We start from the raw sequence: 8,854 nt of genomic DNA on the forward strand, positions 1-8,854 counted from the left end.
CCATTTCCCAATTGATGGACATCCCTTTGATTTCCAGTTCTTAGCCACCACAGAAAAGGTGCTATAAGTATTTTTGTACAAATAGGTGGTTTTGACTTCTGGGGCAGAGCCAAGATGGCAGAGAAAAGACAGTGAGCTCTCGAACTCATGACACAATCACTCCAAAAAACCATCCAAATAACACCATAGGAAAATGCCTGGAGCAGCAAAACTCACAGAATGTGCTGAAATCATCTTCTAACCAAGAATGGCTTGGAAGGTCAGAAGGAGGGAGCTGCTGTGCTAATACAGGAGTCGAGCCCAACCCCACAGTCACCCTGACACAGATCCAGTCTCAGGAAGGCCTCACCAGAAAAGGAGACCCCCCCAGAGCCTCTGAATCAGCTGAAGCACCAGTGTCTTCTGGAACTAAGCTCACAGTCTGGTGAGAGGGCTGAGCCCTGGGCAGGGGGGAGACTACAGGGCTCTATGCTGGTGCTGAGGCAGAACTTGGGTTTTTCACACCAGCTGGGAACCAGGAGGTAGGCTTGAGTAGCATTGGCCCAGGTGGGAGAGGGGCACAGGCTCATTGGAGCTAACACATAAAGCTGGTTAATTAGCAAGTTGGTCTGGGGTCATCTACAGAACAGGAACAGGCCAGGCAAGTGAAGAGCCTGCTCCTCCTTCAGTCATACCACCTGGGACTTCTTAAGCTTGGGATACTGCAGCCTGGAAACAGTGCCCCACTTTAAGGAGCTAAAAGTCAAGTAAAAGAAAGGAAAGATGAGCCGACAGAGAAAGGTGAGGACCATAGAAAGTTTCTTCAGTAACAAGGAAGACTGAGGTGCACCCTCAGAGGAAGATGTCAACATCAGGGCCCCTATATCTAAAGCTTCCAAGAAAAATATGAATTGGTCTCAGGCCATAGAGGTGCTCAAAAAGGACTTTGAAGACAAAGTTAAAGAGGTAAAGGAAAAAATGGAAAGAGAAATGAGGGTGATACAGGAAAGACATCAGACAAAAGTCAACAGCTTGAAAAGCCAAATGGAAAAGCTCTCTGATGAAAATAATTGCCTAAGAATTAGGATTGAACAAATGGAAGCTAGCGACTTTATGAGAAACCAAGACTCAATAAAGCAAATCCAAATGAATAAAAAAATAGAGGGCAATGTGAAATATCTTCTGGGAAAAACTGCTGACCTGGAAAATAGGTCCAGGAGAGATAATTTGAAAATTATTGGTCTACCTGAAAAACATGATCAAGGAAAGAGCTTAGACACCATCTTCCAAGATATTCTCAGGGAAAATTGCCCTGAAATTCTAGAAGAAGAAGCTAAAATAGAAATTGAAAGAATCCACCGATCACCTCCAGAAAGAGATCCCAAAAGGAAAACTCCTAGGAATATTATAGCCAAATTCCAGAGCTCTCAGGTCAAGGAGAAAATATTGCAAGCTGCCAAAAAGAAAGAATTCAAGTACTGTGGAGCCCCAGTCAGGATAGCACAAGATCTAGCAGCTTCTACATTAAAGGATCAGAGGGCATGGAATATGATATTCCAGACGACAAAAGAATTGGGATTACACAACCAAGAATAACCTACCCAGCAAAACTCATCATAATCTTTCAGAGGAAAAAATGGGACTTTAATGAAAAAGAGGACTTTCAGGTATTCGTGATGAAAAGACCTGAACTGAATGGTAAATTTGACTTTCAAATACAAGACCTTAGAGAACTATAAATAATTGGAGTTGGGGGACATACCTGGGGTTGTACAGTGGGTGACTGTCTTGTGTCTGAGGCCGAGTTTTGGCTGTGATTCCCCTGGGTCTGGGGGTGATGCTTTGTCCACTGTGTCACCTAGCTGCCCCATGATGACATCCTTAGGGTTAAATTGAGGGGTGAGGGGAATGCATTGGGGGAGGGGGAAAGGCAGAGGTGAAATCCTACATGAAAGAAACAAGAAAAGGCTTATGGAGTAGGGGAAGAGATGGGGGAAGAGCAGGACAGTAAATGAATTTTACACTCATCAGAAAAGGCTCAAAGACCTTAAAATCATCAGAGTTGGCTCAAGGAGGGACTAACACACACACCCAACTGGGTGGAGTAATCTATTTAATCTGGGAAGTAAATGAGCCCAACACTCATCAGAATTGTCCCAAAGACCTCAATCTCATTAGAATTGGTTCAAGGAGGGAATAATGTACACACTCAATTGGGTGGAGTAATCTTTCTAACCCTGCAGGAAAATAGATGGGTAAGGGGATAAAGAGAGAGGGGCTAAAGAAGGAATGGCAGAGTGGGGGAGGGGACAGACAGAAGCAAATCCCTTTTGAAGAGTGATAGGATGAAAGAAGATGGATAATAGAATAAATATCATGGGGAAGGGAATAGGATGGAAGAGAAACAGTTAACAATAGTAATCATGAAAAAGAGAAAAGGGGGAAAAATTGTACAAAAAATATTTATAGCAACTCTTTGTGGAGGCTAAGATTTTAGAATCAAGGGAATGTCCATCAATTGAGGACTGATGTAAGAAGCTGTGTTATATGATTGTAGTGGAATGGTCTTGTGCTATAGGAAATGACAAATAGGATAATCCCAGAAAAACCTGGAAAGACTAATGAACATTGATGTATAGTGAAGTGAGTAGAGCTGGGAGGACATTGTGCACAGTGATAGTAGTATTGTTCAATGAGCAATTGTGAATGACTTGACCACTCTCAGCAGTGCAATGATCCAAGACAATCCCAATGTACTAATGAGGAAGCTTACTATCCACCCCCATAGAAAGAACTGATAAAAAGAACACTTGTGGATTGTGCATATATAATCAGGTTGTGATCTTGTGGAGGGGGGAGGAAAAGGAGGGAGGGAGGGAGAAAAATTTGGAACTCTAAATCTTATGAAAATGAATGTTGAGGGGCAGCTAGGTGGTGCAGTAGATAGAGCACCAGCCCTGGAGTCAGGAGGACCTGAGTTCAAATCTGGCCTCAGACACTTAACACTTACTAGCTGTGTGACCCTGGGCAAGTCACTTAACCCCAGTTGCCTCACACACAAAAAAAATGAATGTTGAAAACTACCCTTACATGTACCTGGAAAAAATAAAATAAATGTTTGTTGCTTAAAAAACAAAAAAGAGAGAATGCTAGTAAAGGGAAGAAGAATAAAAAGCACAAATTCCAAAGAAAAAAACCAAATAGGTGGTTTTCTCTTTTTTTGGATGTCTCTGGAATATAAACCTAGCAGTGGTATTGCTGGATCAAAGGGTATGCACAGTTCTATAGCCATTTGGGCACTGTTCTAAATTGCTCTCCAGAATGGTTGTATCAATTCACAATTCCACCAACAAAGGATTAGCAACCCAATTTTCCCACATGTCCCCCAACATCCAACATTTTCCTTTTTTGTCTTATTAGCCATTCTGATAGATGTGAGGTAGCTCCTCAGAGTTACTTTAATTTACATTTCTCTGATAAATAGTGATCTAGAGTATTTTTTCATATGATCATAGACAGCTTTGATTCCTTTATCTGAAAACTGCCTGTTTATATATTTTGACCATTTATCTATTAGGGAATGATGTGTTTTTTTTATAAATTTGACTCAGTTCTCTACATATTTGATAAATGAGGTCTATTTCAGAGATATTTGCTGCAAAAAATCTCTCCCAGTTTTCTGCCTTCCTTATAATTTTGTTTACATTGGTTTTGTTTGTACAAAATCTTTTTAACTTTATATAATCAAAATTATCTATTTTACATTTTATAATGTATTCTATATCTTCTTTGGTCCTAAATTCTTCCCCTGTCCATAAATTTGACAGATAAACTATACCATGGTTTCTTAATTTGCTTATGGTATATAACCCTTTATGTGTAAATGATGTACCCATTTTGACCTTATTTTGGTATATGGTATGAGATGTTGGCCTATACCTATTTTATGCCATACTGTTTTCCAGTTTTCCCAGCAGTTTTTGTCAACTAATGAGGTTTTGTTCCCAAAGTTTGGATCTTTTGGTTTATCATATATGATATTATTATAGTCATTTACTATAGTGTAATTCATACCTATTTTATTCCAATGATCCACCACTGTATTTCTCAGCCAGTACCAATTGTTTTGATAATTACCACTTTATTTTTATTTTTGGTGGGGAAGGGCAATGAGGGTTAAGTGACTTGCTCAGGGTCACACAGTTAGTAAGTGTCAAGTGTCTGAGGCCGGATTTGAACTCAGGTCCTCCTGAATCCAGTGCTGGTGTTTTATCTACTGCGCCACCTAGCTGCCCCCACTAATAACCACTTTATAATACAGTTTGAGATTTGGTACAGCCAGACCACCTCATGAAGAGATTTTCAACCTTGATATACATACCTATCTGTGTCATTGCAGAAGATTTGGTCTCCGATGCATCTTTGGCAATGAGCTGATACTTCTCCAGATTTCTGCTCATAAAACATTTTTTTTCCTTCTTAAATGTCTTTCTAAAATTTGACTTCTGTAATACATTTTAATACATCATTTACTTTACTGAAGGGAAGGTATTTGTCCCCTATAAGCTGCATCCCCTATCACAAATTCTAAGCACACATGGACAGGGTTTTATCTTCAAGGTTTCAAAAAGATTCACATGCTTATGCTTATTCATGATTCATGACCTTCAGATCCACGGAGTCCCTGATGTCTTTCAGAATTAGCTTACAGTATTGTCTGGGGAAGTTAGGTGGTGCTGTTGATCAAGTATTGGGCCTAGAGTCATCCTCCTGAGTTCAAATCTGTGTTCAGATACTAACTAATCTGTGTGACACTGGGCAAATTATTTAACCTTATTTGTTTCAGGTTCCTCATCTGTCAAATGAGCTGGAGAAGAAAATGGCAAACCACTCTATTATTATAACCAAGAAATCATTGAATGAGCTCCCAATTGACAAACAACTGAATAATAAGTCCCTCATATAGCTTTCTTCTATCACTTTGTTATTACCAAGTAATCTGAAGATTTGGAGCACAGCACAAGTGAACAGCCCACCAGAAAGATTACAGTAGAGAGTCATATTCTAAGTCTGAAGGATGTCATGGAACCTTGTGCCTTTTGTTGGTCCCATCTCCTCAGACCATCTGCACAGCCTGTGCAACTCACAACACTGAACTCAAGCTGAGGCCTTCTGTCCATAGGGAAAAAGACTCCATTGTTGTAAGGACAGTCAGCAAAACACTCAAAAACCTCAACTGTCTAATAAACTCAAACACCAAGGGAAAGAAAACATCTGCTTTGCTGCTCAGCAACTGGTCTACCAGTCTTTAGATGACTTGCCTCCATAGGCCAACATAGCCCTTTGTATGGGTCCTTGGGAAGAAAGCTGAGCCTAGGACACTCTCTGGCACTGAGTGGGTACTTAATAATTATTTACTGATTGAACATGTGATTCAGACAGTGGAGAAAGCAGTACAAGTGTCACTGCCAACATTAGCTTAAAATATATTTTTATTACTATATATAACTCCTTGGAGTTATTCTGAATTGAAAAAAACATGTACATTTCTGTATATCCACTGAATCTTAGAGGGAAATGTCCTTAATAGTCTCATTCTATTTGATTTCTTCCAAAACATAACTCCAAAATATCCACCGATTGTCAGGAGAAAGTCTATGAGGATCCATTTAACGGAAACAAATCCTTGAGGAAAAAGATATTTTCTGTCTTTTACACTCACATTGGGTAAAGAATATTTCATTCTCTTTAGCAAAAACCAAAAGAGTTTAGGGATGGGTGGAACAAATGCCAACTTTGAATCCATGTTATTCCCCATGGGGACAAACAGAAGTGCCTTTCTCTAATAAGTAATCATAAACTATGTGATGGCTGTTGAAACACCCTAAGAATCCTAGGACAAGCCCCTGAGTGTCCTCTAAAATGAAGGATCTAAGTTCCTAGAGGCCCTTCAGCCTTATGGTCTGGACTTCTCTGGATACTCTCTTGCTTAGGCAAAGAAAATCCATACCCTGAGGAGTGTAGATTACAGACAAACCATCATCTCCATTTTCCTGAGCTCTAGGCTCATGTACCTCTTTTCATGCAATCTCAAGGTCACGGTGGGATTTCTGGTTGTCATTTGACATCCTATTGGACTTCCTTATCCTTTAGAGTGGGGCAGCTAGGTGGCACAGTGGATACAGCACTGGTTCTGATGTTGGGAGGACCTAAGTTCAAATCTGACCTCAGACATTTACTAGCTGTGTGACCCTGGGCAAGTCACTTAACCTCAATTGCCTTAAACATCCAGGGCCAACTCCAGTCATCCTGATATATATCTTGTCACAGGATCCAGATGGCTCTGGAGGAGGGAGTGAGGCTCGTGACTTTGCACAGCTCTACCACACTTAAATCCAATTCACGACTGCAAGTCATGACATTACCCTCATGTCATGGTCCTCCTCAAGAATGAAAGACAAACAACAACATCCTTTAGAGTAGAATTGTAAGATGATTGCAAGGTGGGAGAAGGGATGAGGCACCTATTGCTGCCCCCAAACTCCTTGAGCTCTATTTTTCCAGTTAGCTGAAGAATTTCTGAGATTCTCCACAATCAGAGAACTGAAACCTACCTTTTCTTCTACCCACTACATTCTCTCAGTTGGTGACAATCTAATCTTCTATGGGCTCAGTTCACCTCTCTCTGACAATCAATATCCCTTCTCCAGCACCAGGCCAGCATTCCTTCCAAACCAACTTGTTCAACTAGTTGTCTACTGATGCCTAGATTGCAGAATCCTACCAACCTCATATAATCAGCATTTTCCAGGGCTTCCACATTGAAAAAGTCCAAAGATCTATTGAGGTTATTGGACCTACTCTGGGTCTCTGGCTACTCTCCTTTTACAAACTATGAAAGCCCTGAACATCAGATTCCTGACCCTGATCTTCCAGAGAACCTGCTCTCTCTAAAGTTCCCAGTGATGTCCTCATGACCAGAACTAATGGCCTCTTCTGAGTCTTCTTGACTGTACTTAGAGTTTTGACTGTACTGCCCAAGAGATGTTCCTGGGTATACTTGACACTGCTTTTCTGGCCTAACTGTTCCTTTCTGGTGGTTTAGGTGGCCCACCATCCCATTATCTCAGACACACTATCACTGACTTAGCCTTACAGTTGTGCCTCTTTTCATTTCTCTCTTCTTTACTCTCTACAGAGGTGAGACAGTAGATCCTCCATAGGTCTTGGGGCTTCATTGAGCTTTTCTCTACTACTCATAAAATCTGCAGATCCATACATTCATCTCTCCTGAGCTCCAGTCCCACATCATGAACTGTCGATGTCCACAAATTTCAACTTGATGTTCCCTACATATCTCAAAGACCCCAATTCTAATACATATTCCTCATCCTGCCTTGTCCAAAGCACCCTACCTCTTCTTAATTCTCTGTTCCTTTGAAGATCACTTACATCAAGTCGAGGTTTTAGGTTCACAGTCTCAGAGATGTCCTTGACCCTTCACTATCATAGTACCTATTCGATCAGTTTATAAAACTTGTCTTTTCTACCTTTACAACATCTCTGGTTTCCAAACACTTCTTTCAAATCCTATAGTCTCCATTTTAGATCAGAGCTTTACAGCTCCACTGTGCAAATGTCTTTGATAGGCCTCCCTACCTCAATCATCTTCCCACTAAGATGCCTTTTCCAATTAGCAGCCCAAGATATTTTTTAAAGCATTTATCTGACTCCTGTTCCCCCTAAAGCCCTCCAAGTCCCTGGCCTTGCACCAATTATCTTGTAAACTCCAGTTGCTTCCTGTTTTGTGCTGATTTATATAGATAGCTAATGTCTGACAATTTGCTCTCCTCTTTAGCTGGCCCATTCCCACCTTTCTAATCTCAGTACATTTTATTTTGCTCCCCACAATTTTGCAGTCTGGCCAATGTTAGCCTACTTTCTTTCAGTCAAACAATACACTGCATGTCTCTTCTGCTTGTCTTTACACTGGCCTACTGTCCACCCTGCTCAGAATTCTCTCTACTCCTTTCCCCTCTGACTCTCTCTATTCCATTATATTCTCAGTTTTAAACCCACCTGTGGCACATGGCCTTGTCTCTTTCCTCCAGTGGCTTTTTTTTCTGTCTCTGAGATCTTCTCCCATCAACTCTCCATGTTTGTGGCAGATGCCTTGGTTTCTTCATGTTCTCCCAGGCCTTAAAACTTTAGAGCTACCTGAGGACAGGGACTCTGTTTGTATTCCTTTGTGTCTCTAATACGGGCACAGCGGCTGTCACGGTGCCAATACTGTGGGGGTAGTTTGTGCTTTGGCTGCTTGTGGAATATTTGTTTGATGGATGGATTCCACAAAACAGTGCCCCACCCTGATCTCAACTGCAATATGAAATTTATGTAAAGCGTTCTATCACTTGATCCTCAAGAAGCACTGATTTGGAAAGACAGGATTCCACAGATCAGATAAGGTATCAGAAGGCCCAGATGGCAAGTGTAATGGAGGGAGGACAATGCCATCTGGGAGAGGGCTGCCATGAAGCCTGGGTAGGGCATCAGCTGCATTTACCACATGGGCTTTGGCAACAAGATAATCATTTCTCATTACAGCAATAAAATAATGGCTGAGCCTCCCCAGGGAAACAACAAATCGAGAACAAAAAAAAATTGTTAATGAGCTGGGGGTATTATTGTCAGGGACCAAACAATTTCAAGAATGTGATTTCAGCTGAGCAATTTGGTTAATGGCAGTTATGCAATTCTGGTTCTGCGTCTTCCAGGCCTCCTTCTGGAAACGTATAAAAGCCCCTGTGTAGATAGTATTCTATATAGTCACACAACCCACCTTCGATATCCATCCAACTAAGTGAATCCTGACACA

This window comes from Dromiciops gliroides, chromosome 3, assembly GCF_019393635.1.
Source record: "Dromiciops gliroides isolate mDroGli1 chromosome 3, mDroGli1.pri, whole genome shotgun sequence".
NCBI classification, from domain to species: domain Eukaryota; kingdom Metazoa; phylum Chordata; class Mammalia; order Microbiotheria; family Microbiotheriidae; genus Dromiciops; species Dromiciops gliroides.